The sequence below is a fragment of the Telopea speciosissima genome, chromosome 1 (genome assembly GCF_018873765.1).
Source record: "Telopea speciosissima isolate NSW1024214 ecotype Mountain lineage chromosome 1, Tspe_v1, whole genome shotgun sequence".
NCBI classification, from domain to species: Eukaryota; Viridiplantae; Streptophyta; class Magnoliopsida; order Proteales; family Proteaceae; genus Telopea; species Telopea speciosissima.
This window is the reverse complement of record NC_057916.1, coordinates 73,313,803-73,337,509: the sequence shown is the minus strand read 5'-3', so window position 1 is coordinate 73,337,509 and position 23,707 is coordinate 73,313,803. Positions and strand designations below refer to the sequence as shown.

Below are 23,707 nucleotides of genomic sequence, written 5' to 3'. Positions count from 1 at the left end.
AGGGAGGTGCATGTTGGCTACTTGTGATTTTTCGCATGTCAATGACTTTATTATCATTTTAGAGAAGGCATACATTAGAGAACAGATATTGGGGATGGAGAAGGCAATATTGGGCAGGCTTGAATGGAGATTGACATTTCCAACACCTCATGTCTTCCTTGTCGGATTTATGAAGGCTACTGGGTCTGACTTACTTTTTCCTCTGCTCAGAGTTCTTTTTAACCAATACATGTGAGAACATTCGGAAGGTTTGTGGCCAGGTCTCAATTGGGTATTATCATTGAAGCATGGTTTGTGGCATGGTCACATGTTTACTTGTAAATTTCAAACTTTACTTGTTGGGTCTTTTGCTCAAATTGGTAGAGCACTTGGAACATGAAGATGTATTCCAAGGGGATGGTGGTTCGAATCCACCATGACCCTTTTTATTCAACTGTTCATAGAAGACAATCATGAGCATCATACAATGTTTGATTCTCTGTGTTTTTTTCTTTTCTTTTCTTTTTTTGTTGATAGTTTGAAACTTTGAATGAATTTTGTTGCTTCTCTGGTTTTAAAGATGCAACAACGAATGAGACATTTCCTATTTGTATTCTTTAAAACTTTTGTATGTCTAATCGATCCATAAACTTTTGTAATTTATAGTGTTAATGGCATTTTTATAATTTATAGTAACCTATTAGTGTAACTCTATCTTTTTATTTAATATATATTTTATTTAGATTTTAAATAAATTTTAATGTCCTGATATCATTGACTTTATATGTATTATACTATTAATGGGAATTTTGTAATTTACATTAATCAATATAAAACTGTTACAGAAACAGTTTTTATCAAACTCCTTTTGGTATTAATAGTGTTCTAAATACGTTTCTGGAATAGATTTATCAAACACCTTTTAGGAAGTCAGTAACGTTATTCTAATAACAGTAACACCAAAATACGTTTTTAATAAAAAACAAAACAGAAACGCTATTAACGTTGTCAAACAGTGCCTTTGTTTCTGTTGTTTTTGTGCTCTTAATGTTTCCAGCACACAATTAGCACAGAAAATGCATTTGAGAAATCCATTTTATTTCACTTGTTTTTTATAACAAAAATTGAAATTTATAACAATTTGGGAATTTAAAAACGATTTTATAATAACAACAATTTGTTATTTTTACATTTTTGTGGTCTTTATCAAAAAACTGTTACCTGATAAGCTACTTCCCAAACGAGTAGTTTGCTATCTCCATCTTTCGCTTGCTCAACCTAAGGTCCAAGGCCTCAAAAACCCTAACCTCCAACTCTCTCTCTCTCTCTCTCTCTCATCTCTCTCTTTGCGCACGCAAGAGGGAAGTAAGGTCTCTCTCCATGATGGGTCACACAAGAGGGAAGTAAGGTCTCTCTCCATCTGTCTCTAATCTTGGATAACTAAGGTCTCTACCATTGCATCTGTAATCCGTTCCAACCAAAATCCTGGTTGGGCTTGGCCGCGGAAGACAGAGTCAATTCCAACGTTCAGCTTCGCCAAGACACGATGAGACTCCAACAGTTACCAAGAAATTCTGCAGTGTCCGCTACGAAGGACGAGCTTCGTTCCAGGGCATTTTCGAACAGTTCCCGGGTACTTTTATCCCCTCCGTTACAAGAGTGGTTTAGATTGTTTGGTGGTCAAAATACTCAAATGTCAAAGAATTATTTATTTGAAAACCTAATCATTTGGGTGAAACTGAACTTGGTTTTAATTGGTTAAACTCAAGGATCAGGTTGCTGGTTCCATTATTCCAGATGTTTTAGAGATTGTGCAGTCTCTGCAAATGATTGTTCCAGATGTAAAGCTGGACGTTTCGTAGTGTTCGTTAACTAGAAGATAGTGATTTGATTGATCCTGAATAATCCACTGTTAAGATTGAGTCCTCAGTTGAAATCTGTTTGGGTCAATTTGTAATCGAATTTGCAACCCTAAAATTAGATATAAGGCAGCGTCAAATCGAGTCAAGGGTTTGAATCCACTGAGCTAGACCCTTTTTTTTTTTTGGTAAAAATTGAGCTAGAACCCTGTTGCTGAAGGGCTAGGAGTCTCCAGCCGTCTCTAGGAGACTTCTGAGATTGACTATATGCGACTTTAGATTTTAGAATGGTATATGCACGGTATAGACCTATAGAATTCACTTATTCATGAAATAAACATTTTGTCTGTCAAAGCTATCACCTATCAAATACACTATTCGAATATATCAAACTAAAAGGAACAAGGAAAATTGTATCAAGAAATAATTATGAGAACAATAGATTGGAAGTTATTTGGACTTTGGAGTGGCTTAATTGTTGCATTGAATATTTTCGGGTTTCTTTTGTGTCTTAATTCTTCTTCCCCTGTAAAGATCTAAGGAGGCAGATAAGAGTTATTGAAACCAAATGAGTGGGGAAAATGAGAGAATTGCCTGATTAACAAGACAAACGAAGCAATCAAATAAACTACTGAAATATCAAAATCAAAAAGAGAAGGAAAAGGAGAGAATTATCAAATGAAAGGGCCAAGGAAAAAAAATAAAAAGAAAAAGTGAGAGGTAATTGCGAAACAATGTTGTTCTTGTCTTGCTTTCCTTCATCGATAAAATTATAGGTAGAGTCCTATTTTTCTTTTTAAAGTATTTTGTATTTTGTTGTGATTTACTAAGGGCATTTGCTGTACACCATAAAAGGGTTTGAGAGATGTCTCAAACGGAAGAGGATTCAGTATTTGAGGGTTAAATAGGGAGGAACTTATGGGTGACATGTTACTACAGGTGACAATAGTAAAATAAAGTAATTAATGGGTATTTTCAGGACAATTAAGGGAATTTCAAAGTCCATTGTGCATAAATAAAACAGGCCTTTTTTCCGGTAAACAATTAGATTTGCATGAATTGCCAATAAATTTACTATTTTTGAATGTCCAAGAGTAATTTGTTAGGGCTAGATGTAGAAATTCAAGCGCTTTTAGGGAGCATTTCAAAAAAATATGGGAAGCCATTGGATTATTCCATGAGACTTTAGGGGACTATGGTTTTTGTCTGTAATACCCGGTTAGCTGAGCATGTTTAATGTACCTGTATCGACAGAAACGATATTGATACTGTATTGCATGGTTACTTACAGAAAAATAAGGTTCTCTTTTCTAACCAATTATACGCTATTCTTGAGATTCAATTTCATTATTCATATTGTCAACCAAAAACCCATAAACAAAATGTAAAATTTATTTGTAACAAATTTTACAATCAGAAACTTCATGATTTTGATGTGCTTTTGACAATATATATGTTCATCCCTATAGAAGTGCTGGACTTGGGGGATTTAAGAGTCCTGTTCTTGTTTCCCTTATCAGAGTTTGTATCCGTTTATATGTGGGCTTGTCAACTTGCCTTGATGGTTAGGAATCAAGGTAAGTTCTAAAGGCTTCCTCTTTTTTACCGAGAAGTGCAGATTTAGTGACCCAAAATGGCAGCACGACTCCTCTCCCCTCCCAAGAAGCTGAAAATAATTTAAAGCACAACAGCAAAAGAGATATATGGGATCTTTTGGGGAATGGAAGCTGCATTGAAAGTTGAAACTCAGGCCAAGAGGTTTATTTTTTGAACTAACTTTCCTGCGGGTTGGCTGACATGTAACTCTTTCTAGTTGCCTGATATCAATGCACTCAAAACACTCTAGGCCATTGTGCCCTCTGTCACTCATGTGCCCTGCGGGAGTCTGGGCTTTGTTTCAGTCCCAGTGTGGCTGATCATTCAAAAAGACCAGCTAAGCTGCTTCAAGATGGATGCTGTATCCCTGTTAGGTACTTCAAAGTCAATATAAATCGTTATTCATTGTGTGTCAATAGTGCTGTTGTGTGTCTAGGAGATGTGGCTTGTGCACAAGGATCAGCCTAAAGTGATTGTTTTGTTAAAAATTAATTCAGTGCCTAGAAGTTGGCATTAGGTTCAGATCCTCTCCTAACAGGGATCTGCAGATCTGTAAAGTAGCTCTGAAAACCTGATGTTATGCTGCCCATGCCATGCATGGTTCAGTGTATGTTCTAGATGGTATTGGGTGGAGTGAAATATTTGTGCAAGAGGTAAGGGGCTCTTTGCCTTATGGTTGCACACAAGTGCAGAAACCTAAGAAAGCTGTGCTTTACTGTTGGATTCAAGTCATCCTTAATTTCCCAAGTGTTGCACCTACTATCCAACTGTCTGTGGTTTATTTTGGTAGGTTCTGGTTTGATGAAGTCTAGGGGTTTATTGCTCTATTCATGACCATTTGGGGTTTCTCAGGTGGGTGATCAATCTAGTAGGCTTTTTGAATAGTTATTCCTAAATCTTACCATTGGATTACATTTTTTCCATATACTGCAAACTTTAGTGCTGGTATTCACACTTCAAAGTCCAGTCCTGACTATCGTTCTGTTTTTACATTTTAATATGTTTCAACTCTATGTCCTAAAGTATTGTGCTTTTTTTAAACATGCTGCTAGACCACTGTATCTTGCATCGACCTCTCTCGACTTATAATTTTCTCTATTTCTTTGGAAAGGACCTACAGTCCAACATATGGTTGATAAAGGTTCTCTTTTACCACCAGGACATTCCTAAACCAAAGCATGGTGGTAAAACCTTTATGTCAGAGTTGCTTGCTAGAAGATGGGCATTGCTTAGTCCAAACCCTCGAAAACCCTAACCTCCAACTCTCTCTCTCTCTCTTTGCTAATTCTGTACATGCTAATAATTTTTGTCTGGTCAACTTTCTTTTTCTTTGACTGAGTTCTTTCTTATAGATGAGAAAGAGAGAGAGAGAGAGAGAGAGTTATGTCCATAAGGTTATGAGAGAAACCTAGGATGTAAAAGGTGATGAGGTGAACATGAGAAGGAAATAGAAGCTTTGACTGATCTTCTTCCTATAAAGAATGAAACAGCAAGGGAGAAGAGGGACTCACTTTAAGGCATCTCCTCAACACAGTAAGAGCAAAATTATATATTTCTTTTTGGATTCATTCTTGGAGTAGAATACCTGATTCAAAATATTTTTTTGATCCAATTGGCAAGGATCCATGGCCCACCTAATCATTTCTTTGTATAGAGTTCACATAATTATGGATTGTCATTGAGGACTACAGTAGTCTTGTTCATGAAAATAACTAATAATTTGGACTATTTAGGGGCCTGTACACTACATTGGTACATATTATATGTTCCTCAAGTCCCTTCCATCAAAGAAGAAATAGATGGAGAAACCTCACTGCATCACTCATGACTGGTTTTATCACACAGTTGTAGAAAGAAACCAGCCCAGATGGCTCCATTTACCCTACTATATTTAACATGGTACAAGAGAGTTGTAATAACAGGGTTAGATGGGAATCCCAATAAATTGCCTTCACACTTGAGCATCATCATTTCATGCATTTGAGTTGAACTTGTAATTTGGGGCTTTCTTTTTTAGAAAAGTATTTACAGTAAGTAATTCTTCCTTGGAATCTTCCCATAAATATGTTTTAGGAAGGAGGGTTGGGTTGAGAAGGATCTAACCTGAAAAGAATTCCATTCTTCCTGCTTCATATGGTACTAAATTTCTTGCCACTACCTCCAACTGTTAAAGCTCCTGAATATCCTCTTTTTACTCCCCAATCTCGCCCCCTTTTTTCTCTTGGTACATAGACGGATAGGGAATTGAAGCTGATACTGTTTTTGTGTACTTTAGTTTCTCTTTTCTTTATATATGTAAGCATTGCACCAAGTAGGGATAGATTTGGATTGAAAATGAATGAATTTTGAGTTTTATTAGACTTCACTGGATGTGGTGTGGTGCCACTGTACTCCTCTCTGTCTTCCTCTCTTCTCCTCCCTTGAATCGATTTCTCCTTGCGTCATGTGCCTTTTACTAAATCAAGAATCCGGTATGCGCTTGTTGCTTTCTTTTGCTGTTCTTTTGCTAAGTAGATAAGCGATACAAGATGAACCTGAGTGGAAAAGAATGTTGTAGTGGAACTGATGCAGCTCCAAGTAGGAAGAAGAAGAAGAAGAAGTCCTGAACTTAGGGCTTGATTAGGGAGCCATAGATTAGGATTATTATTTTCCATACTTAGTTTATTTTCCTGTTTTTAGATTGAACCAGTTTATAATTGGTTGCACCCAGTTGGTTCAATTGGTCTAATTTAAGTGAAGTGTTCCTATTGGTTAATAGGTCCTTAAATCCTATTGGCTAGTATGGAATCTTCTTTTAAATTAGTTGTTTCGAGTTAGATTCTTTTAACTTAAGTTAGTAGGGTTAAATAGGTCTTTTTACTATTTTAAGTCATTAGTTTTAGTTTTAATTCCTTCCCTTCCACGATTTTGTGAAGGAGAAGTTATTAAATTGTATTAGGATTTGGCATAAAGCCATATTATAAATAAAGTAAATCGTGGAGGCTCCCCCACATCGAATTTTGAATAAAAAAGACTGTTTTGCTGCTGGCCGATTGCTGCTACTGCTGCTGTTCCTGCTCCTTTGTGAGTGTATATCCTTGTGGATTTCAAGGTGGATAGGGTGGGTGGACTCCTGCAACTCCTTGCATCGAGAAGATCGGGAGGTTTCCTCAATTATCAAGCTGCTGCCAGTGGATTCCTGCTGTAAGTTTGAAGTTTAATTTTCTGTTCCATCCATTCTTTCCCCCCCCCCCACCCATTCGATCCACCTTATTTTTTGTTTGAATTATTAAAACCCTCATTCATCTAGAACCTGTCCAGCCTTCATCCTGCATCCTTCATCTGTTTTTCATAAAAATCAGACCACAGTCCCCTTATACCAACCCCTCCACTCGACCAGATCTGCAGTCTCAAATATCCACCAAAACCCTAGATTCCCCCCTACCACCATTAAAACCCCAAAAAACCCTAAATAGCCTAATTTCTGTCTAGAGCTAATCACCCATCAGAATCTGTCCATATTACAGTCGAACTTCCCTCCTACACACCTGAACACTCGACCTTAACCCCTGGTTCAGATTCCTATTATAAACCCTAGTTTTGACTACTTGGTTGTTTCCCTAAAACCCAAACCCTAACTCTAAAAATTCTGGAAATTGATTTTTTATTCAAAACTTGTTAAAATCTGTTTTAATAGCTTTCCCAAAGCCTGCCTATTAAAATCAGATATACATTACACCATTCCCTGATACCTAACCCTAGAATTTAACCTAAAAACCCTAATTCTGCCCAGCCAAACCAGCAACCTTATTAGATCCTATTGTTTGGCCTCTGGTGGGATTTTTCTCCTATCTAGAGCTACATTAGGAACACTTCACATACACATTGTGCTTATGATTTAATGAAAATCTGACACTAGATAAGGTGCTGGACAGGGTTAGATTAGCTAAATTTTGGATGGTGTACTTGTTGCTCATCAGTGACTTGTTATCTAATGAAGAAACAATTGATTTTGATCTTCCTCTTCAATAATTTTTTTCTTGTTTTGTTACATGATCTCTTGTTTTGTTCAATACATGTGAGAACATTAGGAAGGGTTGTGGCAAGACCCCCATTAGCTATTATCATTGAAGCATGGTTTGTGGCATGGTCTCATGGTTACTTGTAAATTTCAAACTTTACTTGTTGGGTCTTTAGCTCAAATTGGTAGAGCACTTGGAACATGAGGATGTCTCAAGCATGTTCCAAGGGGATGGAAGTTCGAATCCACCAAGACCCTTTTTATTCAACTGTTCATAGAAGACAATCATGAACATCATACAATGTCTGCTTCTCTGTGTTTTTTTTTTTTTTTCTTTTTCCTTTCTTTTTTTGTTGATAGTTTGAATGAATTTTGTTGTTTCTCTGGTTTTGATGATGCAAAAATGAATGAGACATTTCCTATTCGTATTCTTTAAAACTTTTGTATGTCTAATCGATCCATAAACTTTTGTAATTTATAGTGTTAATGGCATTTCTGTAATTTATAGTAACCTATTAATGCACCTCTGCTCTTTTATTTTAATATACACTTTATATGGATTTTTAATAATTTTTAATGTCCTAACATCATTGACTTTATATGGATTATAATATTAATAGCAGTTCGGTAATTTATAGTAACCATTACAAAACTATTGCAGAAACAGGTTTTATCAAACACCTTGTTCTGGATACGTTTCTGGAACAGGTTTATCAAACACCTTTCAGGAAGCCAATAACGTTATTCTGGTAACAGTAACACCAAAATACGTTTTTGGCAGAAATGGCACAGAAACACTAGTAAAGTTCATAAACAAATATGAATAAAATAAGAGCAGATGAGCATGTTTTCTCTCCTTCTGTATTTAACTTCTTGGTGGTTTTATTTATTTAGATGTTAATCTTTAGATTCTATAGTTGATAAATGGAGGAGCATAACACATAATTTAGCAAAGAAAATCAAGCTTTCTTTTGTACCTTATGTTCAACAATTTGGGAAGCTAGGACTGCTTCTCTTTTGGAGCATAATCTCCCAATCCTCATGCTATTATCGCAAGTATGCTATGCATGCTTCCTTTGAGAATTAATGTGCTTTGTCAATCCCTATGTTTCATCGGAAACATAATAGATGTGATTCTATTGATTGGAAGTCCAAAAGTGCTATCTTTTTATGTGATGGTAGGGTTTGTTAGAGGTAGAGGTGGCTCTTTCAGTTAGTGTAATTCTCTTTAAGTTGTGGTCTCTTAGGTAGATGCAAAAGAGAAGCAGTGGAGATGCTACAGACACTGAAGTCTTCACTAGCTGGTTTATGACAAGCTTTGAACCATATACTTTTTTTCTGCTCATTTAGTTGTTGTTTATGCTATTAGAACTAGTAATAGTTACTGTTGACTAGGGAGATTCGTTGCCTGGTCGATGTGCACTTGTGAAGTGTTGTTCTTCCTTTCTGTCTAGTGATTTCTTTTTCTGTGCTGCCTGCAAAAGAACAAAACAGATAAATGCAACTCCAATTCACATTCACTAATCTTGGTGACACAACTCAGCAGGTTGGCCAGGGTAAAGGGAACTTAACCCCAACTCCATTGAAATTGAGCAAGTAGCCTTAGCTCATCAATGATCAAATTAAAACTAACAACAAAATGACCAAACCTAGCTTACCAATCAGCCCAAGTTGAGAGACAAGGAACAAACCCATATAAAATTGAGGATCAAGGTAGTCTGAGGCTAGAGACAAGGATCTAATTAAGTATTGAGACCAGTTTGGTATTATTGGCCATTCTAGGCAATTTGACAACTACCTGCAATTTCCTTGGCTAAAAGACAGAGTTACAATTCAATCAAATCAACTAAGGGTAACTAAAAACTGGTGCATTAGCTGAACTCTTCTTTTTTGTTGGTTTTTTAATTTTTCCTTAGCCCATTATAAGGATTTTCATACAAGAGGAGAACTCACTGATTCCGAAAAAGTCCCCATAGACTCGTTAGTGTCTTCAGATACTTTCCTCAACACAGAAAAATTTCGTCTTAGGATTTCGAAATCCTTAGGGGAGATGATATGCTTGATGATGCCCAAATCCTCAGACGAGAAAGATGTTCCATCATTTTTTACAATGGAAGAGATTACTTTCTCCAAAACGCAGAATTGCTCTTGCGAAAGTGTGTATACTTCCTCGGTCATTCTTAGTTCACACCAAATTACTACTACTCTCTATCGCTCGCTATCTGTTGTGTGTGTGTGATTGTTTTTGAAGGAATACTCAGACATGAGGGTCTTGGACCTCTAGGGTCTAAGAAGCTTCATTGAAACTTCGGGTTTGATAATGAGGATCCAATGTTGGGTAATTGTATTACAACTCCTTACAAATAATTGAAACAACACAAATTGTAATACAATAGATTGAGCAGTAGAAACTATGCTTGACCTTTGACTAAAAAGAGAAGATTAAAGCTTGAATTTGATGTAGAACCACACCCGTAATAACTTGAACAAGCTTGAGGTTGAGGCACACTTGTGGTGCTGCCTTTAAGGTAATTGATGCCTCCTGCTACCAAGGAGTGTTTGGCTCCACTACCCCAAGATAAAATAACCTCCAACTAGAAGATGAAGCAGTCCTTCTAGTCCCTTGAAGGAGCCGAGAGCTTCAACATAGTAACCCTCTAACACACTTAGAAGAAAAGAGGGAGAGAGAGAGAGAATAATACTCTTAGTGATTGCTAAGTATGGGCATGAACATGTATCCAAAGATGTATCTTATAATGCAATTGGTTGGGTTTGTATAGGCCCAAGACCAATCCTTGCACTCTCTTGGAATTCCCAAGAATAACCATCCACTTATGACCAAATTGAAGAATGAGATTTATGGACATGAATATGGACATGAATTGGAGGTTAATTCCAAATTCATGACCATTCCCCACTAAGGGTCATGAATGGCCTTAAAATTCATTCATTCTCCACTAAGATCATAAAGTCCTTAAAACCCCATAAAGGGTCATCCTCCACTAAGGACCATAAAGGCCTTAATACCCCATAAAGGGAGAGACATCACCTATGACCATGAATTGAGAAATTAATCTCATTCAATATCCTTGACCCATCTTCCCACTCATGATAGTGACCATGAATAGACTTTAGGGTACCCATAGGATGTTACAACCTTTGAAATTCAACCATTACTTCTTTGATCACATGGGTCCCACACCATAGCAAAGCAATCAAAATATTTTGAAACTTAAAGAATAAAATAAAATATATATTAAATATATTTTAAATTTAACAATCCCCCACAAGTTTATCAACGACACGAGACACACATGCTGTGATTGAATTAGACACTATAGGACACATCGTTGTAGGTGTCTTCCGGACTTGAACCTACACTAGGTCTAATGGACCGCGCTATAGAGTAGAGGTAGAGTCAGACTCCTTGAACATTTTCTCATTGGTGTAGCTGACCGTCCCATTAACCATATCCCATAGGTCGACTTACGCTACCCATCATATAATTACTTTGGACTTTTGAACCGGCCATGTCCCTTATCTTGAACTCATGAATGTTTTAGAAAACTCGCCTATAAGTTCTCATTGGCGGCGGCCACACCCCCTACATTCACTTAGGTTAGTCCCTGATATGCACCACAATTGACACACCCCCACATTTCCTGGGATTAGACTAATTAAGAGCTTTACCGCTCAACCTCTTTTTTTATGGTAGTACTATTTCCACCATCTATAGCTTTGAATGAATATTTATACGAGTAGTAGTACAGAACCGGTCAACCGGTGACTTCGTTTGTACCCCTTGAACTTAATTCAAGCATTTAGCCTCTTCACATAAGTAGAGTGTCCATCACTTGACCTATGGATTATGCATTAACCTCATTCCTGTAGATGCACTACTCAAGTTCTTGACAGACATAGCCTTTATAAATATGTCAGCTTAGTTACTTTCTTACTTCACATAATCGATAGCTATCATTCCTTCATTTATGTTAGGGGTGTCAATACCCAACCCGAACCGATGAAACCGGCCCGAACCAGCCCGAACGAGCCTGGACCACACCGGACCGAACTCTTAATGGTTCAGGTTCGGTTTGTGGATCCAGAGAGGCAAATGGTTTGGTTTGGTTTGGGCTAGCCCGACGGTGCACCGGTAGCCCGAACCGTTAGGCCCGAACCCAAACTGAACCGACCTAACCCGATAAATAAGTAAATCAATAAATGCCTAATGCCCCATTGCCCCAAAAATGTGTTGTGATAGTTTCTCACTTTATCTCATATCCTTTGTTAGTGATTACCCAACCAATTGTATCCATATGCCATAGGACATAGGATACAAAGATGCATTGTATTTGAAATATTTTATATACTTAAAAGAGAAAGAGAAGAAAAATCAGCACTAACCGGACCTTACTAGTTATATAAAACCGGTACCAAACCGAATCCTAACCGATGTCAACCCGTTATCATAAACCGAAACCAACACGAAATCAAACCGCACCGAAACCAAAACCGCACCGAAACCGAACATTTCTTAATGGTTTGGTTTCGGTTTCTATAAAAGTCACACCGAAATCGAAAAGCTCGAACCGAAACCAGCCCGAACCGGCCCATTGACACCCCAAATCTATGTACTGTCTCACAAGGTTGTGTCTGAGACGTATGTGCCTCCTTTTACCATTGTATATCCGGTTTTTGGCTAGATGTATAGCCGCTTGGTTATCACAATGTAGTGACACCGATGGTGCTGGCTTTTACCACAATGGAATATCCGCTATTAAGTTTTTAAGCCATTCGGCTTCCGTTCCTACCTTTTCCAAGGCTATGAACTCAGCTTCCATGGTAGAGCCTGTCTCACAAGATTGCTTTGTGGACTTCTACTTCGAATCGAAAAAATACAATATCTCGAGCGAAATTCTCGAAATTTCGTGATATCTCGAGATTTCAAATTTTTTGTCAAACCCCTTTATATAAAAGACCACATTTCGTCAATCTCGGTCGAAACGAGACTTTAAAAGCTCTGGTTTTTTGGTTTTTGCTTGGTTTTTGCTCATTTCTTCTCCATTCTTCCACTTCCCATTTGAATCCTTGCCGCATCTACGTCGGAACCACTTGGAGAACACAAGATTCAAACTTCTTAGCACATCTGTGAAGCCTTTCCACTATTCCAGGTAAAACCATATTCTCAAAATTGGTTTCTTTTAGGGAAATGCATGATCAATATGTTTGTTTGTGATGAAATAAATATATGTTAAACACCGGAAGCCGATTTACAACTTCATGGTGTCGAAAACACCATTTTGGGTGACTATTTTTGCAATTTGAACATTTAAATGTGTTTATATAGCCTAAAATAGGGTTTCCATGAAGTTTCAGGCCTTAACTTGGCCTAAAACCCACCAAAATGACCTACCGAAACATACCAGAAAAATACAATATTTCGACCGAAATATCCAAAATTTTGAATATTTCGGATATTTCGGTCAGCCCGAAATATCGAAACGAAACGAGTTCTCGAACAATGATTGCACCGCCTGCTAGTGTAAACACATATCCACTAGTAGCTAAGGACTCGTTTGTATCCTAAATCCAATTCGCATCACAATACCTTTCCAAAACCGCTGGTTTACCATTATAGTGTAAACTATAGTTTATATTGCCTTTTAGGTACTTTTGTAACCTATCAACTGCGCTCCAATGTTCCTTACTTGGATTGTGAGTATGTTGAATCAACTTTCCTACCGCAAAGGCAATATCTGGACGCATACAATTCATTAGATATGTGACCGAACCAATAATTTGAGCATATCTTTTTTGATTCACTGGTTCACCTAGGTTCCTTTTCAAATGACACCCCATATCAAAAGGTGTTTTAACCGCTGAAACTTCATGGTACCCATACTTTTTAAGTATATTTTCTACATAACGGGCTTGGGATAATGAAATATGATTTCCTTGCTCGGTGATTTTGATCCCAAGGATCATATCAGCATCTCCTAAGTCTTTTGTGTCAAAACTAGACATCTAAAATTTCTTAGTTTGATTAACCATTTGTAAGTTTGTTCCCATTATAAGCATATCATCTACATATAGTAGTATGAATACGCCCCTACCACCATAGAACTTGCTATATAAGCATCTTTCAGTGTCGTTTACAACAAACCCATTTGAAATTAGAACCTTGTCCAATTTTTCATGTCATTGCTTCGGTGCCTGCTTCAATCCATATAAGGATTTCCGAAGTTAGCAAATCTTTCGCTCTTGGCCAGTTACAACACAACCTTCTGGTTGCTTTATGTAAATTTCCTCCTCTAAGTCCCCATTAAGAAATGCCATTTTCACATCCATTTGATGGATGACCAGGTTATGTATTGATGCCATTGCCAACATAACCCTTATCGTGGCAATTCTAGACACCGGGGTAAATGTGTCAAAGTAATCAATATTAGGCTTGTGCCTAAAACCTTTGACAACAAGTCTGGCCTTGAAATGATCAAGTGACCCATCACTTTTTAATTTCTTTCGAAATATCCACTTGGTTTCTAAAGTTTTGGATCCGAATGGTAAATCCACCAATTCCCAAGTGTTATTCGCCAAGATTGAATCTAGTTTACTCTTGATTGTCTCTTTCCAAAAGACGACATCCAGTGATGTAATAACCACTTTGTATGTAAGAGGATCATTGTCTACTAAATAGACAAACCACTCATCATCTGTATATTTGGGTCTTTTGAGTCGCTTGCTCATCCTAGGTCGACTTTCGTCATCATTACTCAATTCTTGATTGGTAACTCTTTCATTTGACTCAATTTCCCCATTAGTCAATTAACTATCCTTACTTGTAGGTAAGTTGGATTTAAAGGGAAATAAATTTTCAAAAAACTCAACGTCTCTTGATTCTATGATGCTATTAGGCTCAATAACATCATCCATGGCTTTAATCACCATGAACCGGTATGCCGTACTATTTGTAGCATAACCCAAAAACACACAATCACATGTTTTTTGTCCCAATTTTCTTTTCTTGGAATCCGGTAATACCTTAGCCAAACAACCCCAAACCCGTAGATGTTTTAGACTGGGTTTCCTACCAAACCATTTCTCAAATGGAACCATACCAGTCTTGTTATGTGGGATTCTATTTGATAGATAACATGCCGATAGCATGGCTTCTCCCCACATATCAAGTGGTACATCTGAACTCAATAACATAGAGTTCATCATCTCTTTAAGATACCTATTTTTTCTTTCGGCAACCCCATTTGATTCTGGTTGGTATGGAGCGGTTGTTTAATGGATAATTCCATTTTCCTCACTAAATTTATCAAGATTAAAGTACTCAACTCCTCTATCGGTTCTAAGTCTTTTAACCTTTTTACCAAGTTGATTTTCAACTTCCATTTTGTAAGACATAAATGCCTTTCCGGCCTCATCCTTTGATTTGAGTAAATATACCATGGTATATCTAGAGTGGTCATCTATGAAAGTTATGATATAGTTGTTTCCTCCCTTAGACTCATATGACTTGTAGTCGCATAAGTCACTATGGATTAATTCCAAGAGATCACTCTTCCTATCTATAGTCTTGTGAGGCTTTTTGGTTAACTTTGCCTCTACACAAGTTATACACTTGTTCACAGGGGGTTCCACCTTATCGGTGATCATGCCTAACTTGCATAGTTTGGTGATATATTTCACACTACTATGACCCAACCTACCATGCCACAAATTAAAAAAATTAGAAGAGACAACCATGTAAGCAGAAGAAATACTAGTTTTCTTAATTACAACATTTCCAACACTTAGTACAAACAACCCCTCATTAAGGTATCCCTTCCCCACAAAAACATTGTTTTTAGTGATAACTGTCTTATCACTTTCGAAAGCTAATTTCATTCCTACTTTATTAAGCAAAGGAACTGAAATTAAATTGCACCTAATATCCGGCACATGAAGAACATTGGTGAGAACCATAGTCTTCCCCGAAGTGAGTTTCAAAGTCACTTTTCCTTTTCCCATAACAGGAGCACTTTGAAAATTTCCCATAAATACCTTTTCATCCTCTGCATTCATGGAATAAGAGGAAAATATCTTCAGATTACCACAAATATGTCTTGTGGCACCGGTATCCAATACCAAATCCTTTGGTTTTTCAACCAAATTAGCTTCCGTGACCATAGCAATAAAGACGTTGTCTTCAATTAGGTTCACCTTTTCAGAATTTTTCTTCCTGAACCGACAATCTTTCTTGAAGTGTCCTAGCTTACCACACACAAAATAAGTAAGTTTTTTTTTCTTGAAAGAAGGCTCATCATTGTCTTGACGATTTTTCCTTTTCTTGCTTTGTTTGTTGGTTTCTACCAAGTTTGCTTTTAGGCGTCTTTCCCCAAGGTCTTTTTCACCCTTGTCCTTGTGCCGGTTCTTCTCCTCAATTTTGATCCTTACAATCAATTGGTCTAGAGTCAACTCCGTCTTCTTGTGCTTCATAGACGCCTTAAAGGCATCCCAAGAAGATGGAAGTTTTTCAATCAAGGCACCGGTCACAAATTCTTCTGGTAGAACCATCTTTTCCTTTACTAGCTTTCCAACCAATATTTGAAATTGATCAATTTGGTTTGAGACGGTATCACTATCTTTCATAGCAAAGTTTAGAAAGTTAGCCACCAAGTACTTCCTTGAGCCAGCATCCTCAAGAGAGTACTTTTTTACCAAGGCATTCCAAATCGAACACGCATACTCCAAAGAACTATACACATGGTATAGGTCATTTGATAATGCGTTCGAGATCCGATTCTTGCACTGGTAATCTGCTTGAATCCAAGCCACCCTTTTGCTCTCCTTTTCAGGATCATTACTTTTTTCCAGCATGGGTTCAATCAAGGCAAATACCACCCCAATTTGGGCTAATGCAAACAACATCATTTGTCTCCATCGTTTGAAGTTTTGACCTCCAAACTGTTCGATTTTGTCAAATTCAGAGACAATCCTCATTTTACCCAAATCCGGGATAAGCTCCGTCACCGACGGGATAACATTGGTAGGAATTGAGTCAACGGTAGGGAAAAGAGGAATCTCCTTACCATTGCAGCTAACAGGAACTCCGCCTTCTTGGTTGCTGATTGCTCCTTCAATACTGGTGTTTGAAGGATTTTCTTTGTTGGCAGCTCCATCAGCGGTGTTGTTCGAAGCATCACTCTTATTGCTTACAACTCCAAGATCAGCCATGAGATCTTACGACAATCAATTACCTTAAACTTGTTGGGTAATTGTATTACAACTCCTTACAAATAATTGAAACAACACAAATTGTAATACAATAGATTGAGCAGTAGAAACTAGGCTTGACCTTTGGCTGAAATGAGAAGACTAAAGCTTGAATTTTATGTAGAACCACACCCGCAATAACTTGAACAAGCTTGAGGTTGAGTCACACTTGTGGTGGTGCTTTTAAGGTAATTGATGCCTCCTACTGTCAAGGAGTGTTCTGCACCACTACCCCAAGATAAAATAACCTCCAACTAGAAGATGAAGCAGTCCTTCTAGTCCCTTGAAGGAGCCAAGAGCTTCAACACAGCAACCCTCTAACACATTTAGAAGAAAAGAGAGAGAGAGAATAATACTCTTAGTGATTGCTGAGTATGGGCATGAACATGTATCCAAAGATGTATCTTACAATGCAATTGGTTGGGTTTATATAGGCCCAAGACCAATCCTTGCACTCCTTTGGAATTCCCAAGAATAACCATCCACTTATGACCAAATTGAAGAATGAGATTTATGTACATGAATATGGACATGAATTGGAGGTTAATTCCAAATTCATGGTCATTCCTCACTAAAGGTCATGAATGGCCTTAAAATTCATTCATTCTCCACTAAGACCATAAATGCCTTAAAACCCCACTAAGGACCATAAAGGCCTTAATACCCCATAAAGGGAGAGACATCACCTATGGCCATGAATTGAGAAATTAATCTCATTCAATATCCTTGACCCACTTTCCCACTCATGATAGTGACCATGAATAGATTTTAGGATACCCATAGGATGTTACAACCTTTGAAATTCAACCATTACTTCTTTGATCACATGGGTCCCACACCATAGCAAAGCAATCAAAATATTTTGAAACTTAAAGAATAAAATAATATATATATTAAATATATTTTAAATCTAACATACAATGCTCATCTCAAGGCTTTACACTTTTACCGGTAACCATGCCTTAGTTTTTTTTTCTTTTTCCGTGATAGGTTACCAGGCCTGTGAAGTTGGAAAGAGTGTTTTTGAGTATTAAGTTCATACATAGGCCAGCGTCGTTCTATTTTGTACACAGAAAGAGTGATGGGATGGGTTAGCTTTTCTCATACGCGACGTGATTGATCTGAGGTGCCACCAGTAAAAAGCCAAGGGGAGTGCTGTTCACTTTTGTGTTTGCATGAATGAGAATCAACGATTTGGGTCTTGCACTAGCGATTTTTGCTATTTTTGCTGGTACTCTTTTCTCTCTCTCTCTAGGTACTCTGTGTTTAAGCCTTTACGGAAATCATAATATTCTCTACAGCCCTTGTTGATATTTGATTATCTCTCTCACACGCATCTGTAGGTACGCCCTTGTTGATATTTGATTCTCTCTCTCTCTGTGGTTTGAGAGTAGGGTTTGGAATCCTCTCTGTACTGTAGCGAGGGATTGTGGGTATTGGAATCATCTCTCTGTTCACTGCAACTAAAGTTTATTGTTTGTTTTGATTACCAGATAGCCAAGTTGTAAGGGTGGAGCAGACCTTCTGGTACTCCTTGCTTTCATTTTCTTTTCTGTAATTCAAGGTACTTCACTACTTCTGAGTCGTTATGAGGTTTTTGCCTATAAGTTTTAGCTGAAGCAGTAGAAACTGATTGCTATGTTATCCCTCTTTTAGGGTTTCTTTTTCCACCCAAATTCATGTCCAGCAGGATGGAAGGCTTATACCAAAATCAGGTAAGCTTATGTTTCTTTCTCTGTCTCTTTCTTCTTCTTCTTTTCCTCTCCACTACTGGATGGATGCTTGAAATCTCCTAGGGAAGGCTACTGTTGTTCGCTTTGTATGCTCTCTCTCTCTCTCTCTCTGTTATGTGGTTGGTTTTTGTTGGTATTGACCAAGATTATATTTTTGCCAGTTATATTACCTACTTTATTTAGTAGAAGAGTAAAAGATTAATACAATGCCCAGTCCTATAGATACTTTTGAGCAACAAAATGAAGGTGGTCAGTGCATTTCCCTTCCAATTGGAGATCCAGAAAGTATATTGGCGGCATCTATCCGAGAAAGATTAAATGTTGTCCCTCCCTTGTCCTCAAAGTTCTGTATTTATCGTGTTCCTGAGAAACTCCACAAAATAAACGAAGAGGCATACACACCTCAGTTGGTCTCCATTGGCCCTTTTCACCATGGAAAGGAAAACCTAAGAGTAATGGAAACACATAAATGGCAGTATCTACGTTCATTTGTAGATCGAAGACCTAACATAGCCTTGCCAGAATCGTGGACAGCAGTAGTGACCTTGCCACGCTTCCCTCTGGCACTCCTTCTCTTCACCATGCACACCACTACCTATCGGTGAAGCTTACCTCTAAGAACTACCTCTTCTGGCAAAAACAGGTAGAACCGTTTCTTGATGGCCAGGGCCTATTTGGCCACCTTGATGGAACAACTCCATGTCCAACTGATCCGACTGCTGCCACCACATGGCGACGCCAAGACTCACTACTCCGTAGTCTGCTACTTTCATCCCTCTCTGAGGAGGTATTCCCTTTGATTCTTGGGAAACGAACCAGCAAGGACATCTGGGACACCTTGCATACAGCCTTTTCTTCCCCCTCAGAGAGCCGCATAATGTCATTGACTATGGCTTTGCAAGAGTTGGAGCAAAAACCTGAAGAGTCTGTCTCTGCATTTCTCCAACGTGCAAAGACCATTTCAGAAGAATTAAGCGTTGATGCCATCCCTTGCGACAAAGTGCTTTCAATCTCCATATTTTCAAGGTATTGAAAGCGGATTTTAATGACATTGTTTCTTCTCTCCTTACCAGGACCACGCCATTACCCTATGATGACCTATATGCCATGCTGTTGAGTCATGAGTTCTTGCATGGCTCTAAGCTATCGAAGCTTTCTTTGACTGATGATGGCCATACTAATGCTTCCCCCTCTGCCAATCAGGTCCAAAGGACCTACATGCAAGGTGACAGTCGTTTCACATCCACTGGGTGAGGGGGTGGTCCATGGAGAGGCCGGGGAGGCCGTGGTAGAGGTGGACGCGGACGTTCTCAGGGCACCCGTCTTTGGTGCCATTGGTGCAATCGGGACACCCATAACACACAGAATTGCTACAGTAAACCCAAACCACCACCCAATTTCCTCACCCGTCAAACCTCTCAATTCCAATATCAGCCACATACCACACCAGCCGCTCACTACATCACCTACCACAACCAACCCGCACCACCCATACTACCCACGCCCACCTATGCGGCCAACCAACCCTTACCCTGGTACCCAGACACAGGCGCCACTCATCATGTGACACCTGATCTCCATGCCCTTACCTCTTATGACCCTTATACTGCTACAGACTCTCTTTAGGTCGGCAATGGTAAGACAGTTCCTATTTCAAATATTGGTAGTTCTTTCATTCCATCACATTCTTCATCTGGGAATTTTATTTTATCTGATATCTTGCATGTGCCTGCAATTTCCAAACCCCTCCTTTCTGTTAGTTGTTTTGCATCTGATAATGATGTATTTTTCGAGTTTCATCCCTCTTCTTTTGTTGTGAAGGATCGGAGAACCAAAACCACAATCCTGTCAGGTCCGAGTAACGGTGGTCTATACACCATTCCTGTGCGCAATTCTCCATCAGCAAACCTTACATGTCGGACTGCTCTTGATGGCTGGCACAACCGTTTGGGCCATCCACATTCACAACTTCTTCGGCAAATCGTCACACATAATAATTTGCCTTCTTTAAATTCCTCTTTGAATCATTTATGTAATGCTTGTCAAATAGAAAAAGCCTGTCGCCAATCCTTAGGCGAGACATTTTCACACAGTTTATTTCCATTAGACCTCATTTTCAGTGACGTTTGGGGACCCTCCCCTACACCCTCCCCTGTCGGGCATCGTTATTTTGTTATATTCATTGATGACTACTCTAAGTTCATTTGGTTTTACCCGATGGTTGCAAGTCTGAGGTTTTTGGAATATTTATTAATTTTCAAAAACTTGTTGAACGTCAATTTGATAGGAAAATTAAATCTGTCCAAACGGACTGGGGGGTGAATTTCGAACTTTACCAAAGTTTTTTATCACTGTGGGAATTTCACATAGAGTTTCTGCGCCTCACATGCATGAGCAGTAAGGTGCAGTAGAATGTCGACATAGGCATATTGTTGACACTGGGCTGTCCCTGCTAGCCCATGCATCGGTTCCTAGGGAATATTGGATTTTTGGCTTCGAAACTGTGATTTTCCTAATTAACCGCTTGCCTTCTCGTATTTCTTCTGAGATTTCTCCCTACCAACTGCTTTTTCATTGTGTTCCCAACTACTCTTTTCTTCGAGTTTTTGGGTGCCTGTGTTACCCTCTGTTACGACCCTTCAATGCGCACAAGATGGATTATAGATCCGCTCCACATGTATTTTTAGGTTATAGTCCCTCTCACTTGGCTTATAGATGTCTTGACAGGACCACTGGTCGAATACAGGTTTTTAGACACGTTTCATTCTCTGAAAGTATTTTTCCCTTTGCTACACCTATCCCATCTCATGTTTCACCTACCCCAATCACCCTTCCTTGGGCTGTCTCACCAAATATCGCCGCACCATTGCCGTGGCCTGTACCACCACTCCAACCACCCACAATACCACCCACTCTACCACCTTCACCTCAAACCCAATTACCCATCACACCACCATTAAACCCCAACCCACCATCACCACCCTCACGGCTTCCATCCATTGAGCCGAGTCCATTACCCAGCCCAACATCACCTCCACGCCGCACCCGTCCCTTGGCTGACTTTTACCCTGATCCAGCACCATTGGATCCACCATCATCTCAGCATTCCATGCGCCTGCGCTCTACTAAAACAGCGCTTCATATTCAACCATCCTCAGACCAGCCAGCTGAACCAACTTGTTTTACGCAAGCTGTCAAGGTCCCTGAGTGGCGTCAGGCTATGGCAGAAGAATTCAATGCGTTACTTCGCAATGGGACTTGGAGTCTAGTACCACCTTCAAAAAATCAGAATTTGGTGGGTTGCAAGTGGGTCTTCCGCATTGAAAGGAAGGCTGACTGGTCCATTGAGAGATACAAGGCTAGGCTTGTGGCCAAGGGTTTTCACCAACAGCAAGGGGTGGACTATGGAGAGACCTTTAGCCCAGTGGTGAAACAACCCACTATTCGGACTATAATCTCACTGGCAGTGTCAAAGGGCTGGCCCATCCGCCAATTGGATGTCCAAAATGCTTTTCTCCACGGTGAATTAGCTGAAGAAGTTTATATGGCCCAGCCCCCAGGCTTTGAGGACAAAAACAAACCGTCCTATGTTTGCAAGCTGCATCGCTCTTTATATGGGCTTAAACAGGCACCTAGGGCTTGGTTCCAACGGCTGTCCAGGTTTCTTCTTCAAACAGGCTTTCTTGCATCCAAAACAGACACCTCACTGTTTATTTCACGCCAGGGCCGCTCGATTATCTATGTACTAGTATATGTTGATGATATTCTAGTAACTGGGGATTCACATGCCAATATTTCTGCACTGCTAGCCAGCCTGGCTTAGGAATTTTCCATCAAGGACCTGGGCCCATTACATTACTTTTTAGGCATTGAGGCCCATACTACTTCAGACGGGCTGGTTTTGTCCCAGAAACGGTATGTCACTGATTTACTGGACCGGGCAGGCATGAAAGATTGTAAACCAATTTCTACACCCATGTCAACATCTACAAAGACATCAGACTTAGGGGGTGTATCTTATTCGGACCCCAGTCATTACAGGTCTATTGTGGGAGCCCTACAATATGTTACTCTCACACGACCAGATGTGGCATTCGCGGTGAATCGTGTTTGCCAATTCATGCACTCACCCACGGCTGATGATTGGAGCAATTTGAAGAGGATCTTATGATACCTCAAGGGTATAAGTTCTCATGGCCTACTTTTTCAGCGATCCCCATCCATGCAATTACAAGCCTACATGGATTTCGATTGGGCAGGCAGCCCGATTGATAGGCGATCTACTGGAGCTTATGCAATCTTTTTGGGTCCTAACCTCATATCTTGGAACTCGAGAAAACAAAAGACTGTGTCCCACTCATCCACAGAGGCCGAGTACAAGGCACTTGCTGATGCGGCAGCCAAGTTGATCTGGTTACAAACCCTGTTCAAGGAAATCGGGATTGCACAGCCAATTGCATTGATCTTGTGGAGCGACAATATCGGTGCTACGTATCTATCAGCAAATCCCGTCTTCCACGCACGCACCAAACATGTGGAGATAGATTTTCACTTCGTTCGTGAGAGAGTTGCAGCCAAATCACTACAAGTTCAGTTCATCTCCACGCATGATCAGATCGCGGATGTCTTGACCAAGGCGTTGCCAACCGCCCGATTTCAGTTCATGAGAGACAAGCTAAAGCTCCGCCACACTGGATCTTCATCTTGAGGGGGTGTATTGACCAATATAGCCGTTCTCACTATTGGAACGTGCTATATTGGTCCCTTCCTCTAATTGATCACCTACCATGTTTATTTCTTACCCTTTATATCACTTACCATGTATTCACCTGCTCTGTGTAACACTTGTATCCCACGATTGTGTATATTTCATTACCTTGTATTATCACATGTGATATAGAATCCTTCCATTATCACATGTGGAGATATTTGATCCTCTCAGGATCCTCTTGGGATTCTTATCCCTATTTATACACATTGTAATAGATAGATTGAAATCAATAATGAAATCCTAACTTACCCAGTCTGATACAGATAGAAGAAAGAACCCGCCAATGTTGTGCCGAAATCATCAGCTCCAACAGTGATGAATTTGTAACAATGATGCTAGTTGATGGATGTTTCATCCTCGAATTTCTCCTCAGAAATTTGCCACTTGAAGTGAATAATAGAGAACATCTTGTGTCTAGTAACCTTTGGTTGTCTAATGCCATAAAATGTGACCTTATACTGCTCGAAAATCAGTTGCCCTTCTTTGTTCTTGAGCATTTATACAA

The 23,707-nt window shown here is 39.2% G+C and overlaps 1 protein-coding gene and 2 long non-coding RNA genes across 3 annotated transcripts in view; 1 reads left to right on the top strand and 2 right to left on the bottom strand.

The window, feature by feature from the left end:
- Positions 1-23,707, top strand: part of LOC122658661 (very-long-chain aldehyde decarbonylase GL1-4-like) — a 126,557-nt gene that overhangs the window by 25,636 nt on the left and 77,214 nt on the right. The gene's annotated exons all lie outside the window — the stretch shown is intronic.
- The window catches only part of LOC122658746, a 107,628-nt gene that overhangs the window by 64,441 nt on the left and 19,480 nt on the right, over positions 1-23,707 (bottom strand). The gene's annotated exons all lie outside the window — the stretch shown is intronic.
- LOC122658750 lies at positions 1,686-23,594 on the bottom strand. The gene is made up of 4 exons (XR_006332491.1): positions 23,464-23,594; positions 22,664-22,667; positions 9,847-9,850; positions 1,686-1,699 (listed from the first exon to the last, which is right to left on the bottom strand). It is a non-coding gene; the product is annotated as an uncharacterized LOC122658750 (long non-coding RNA).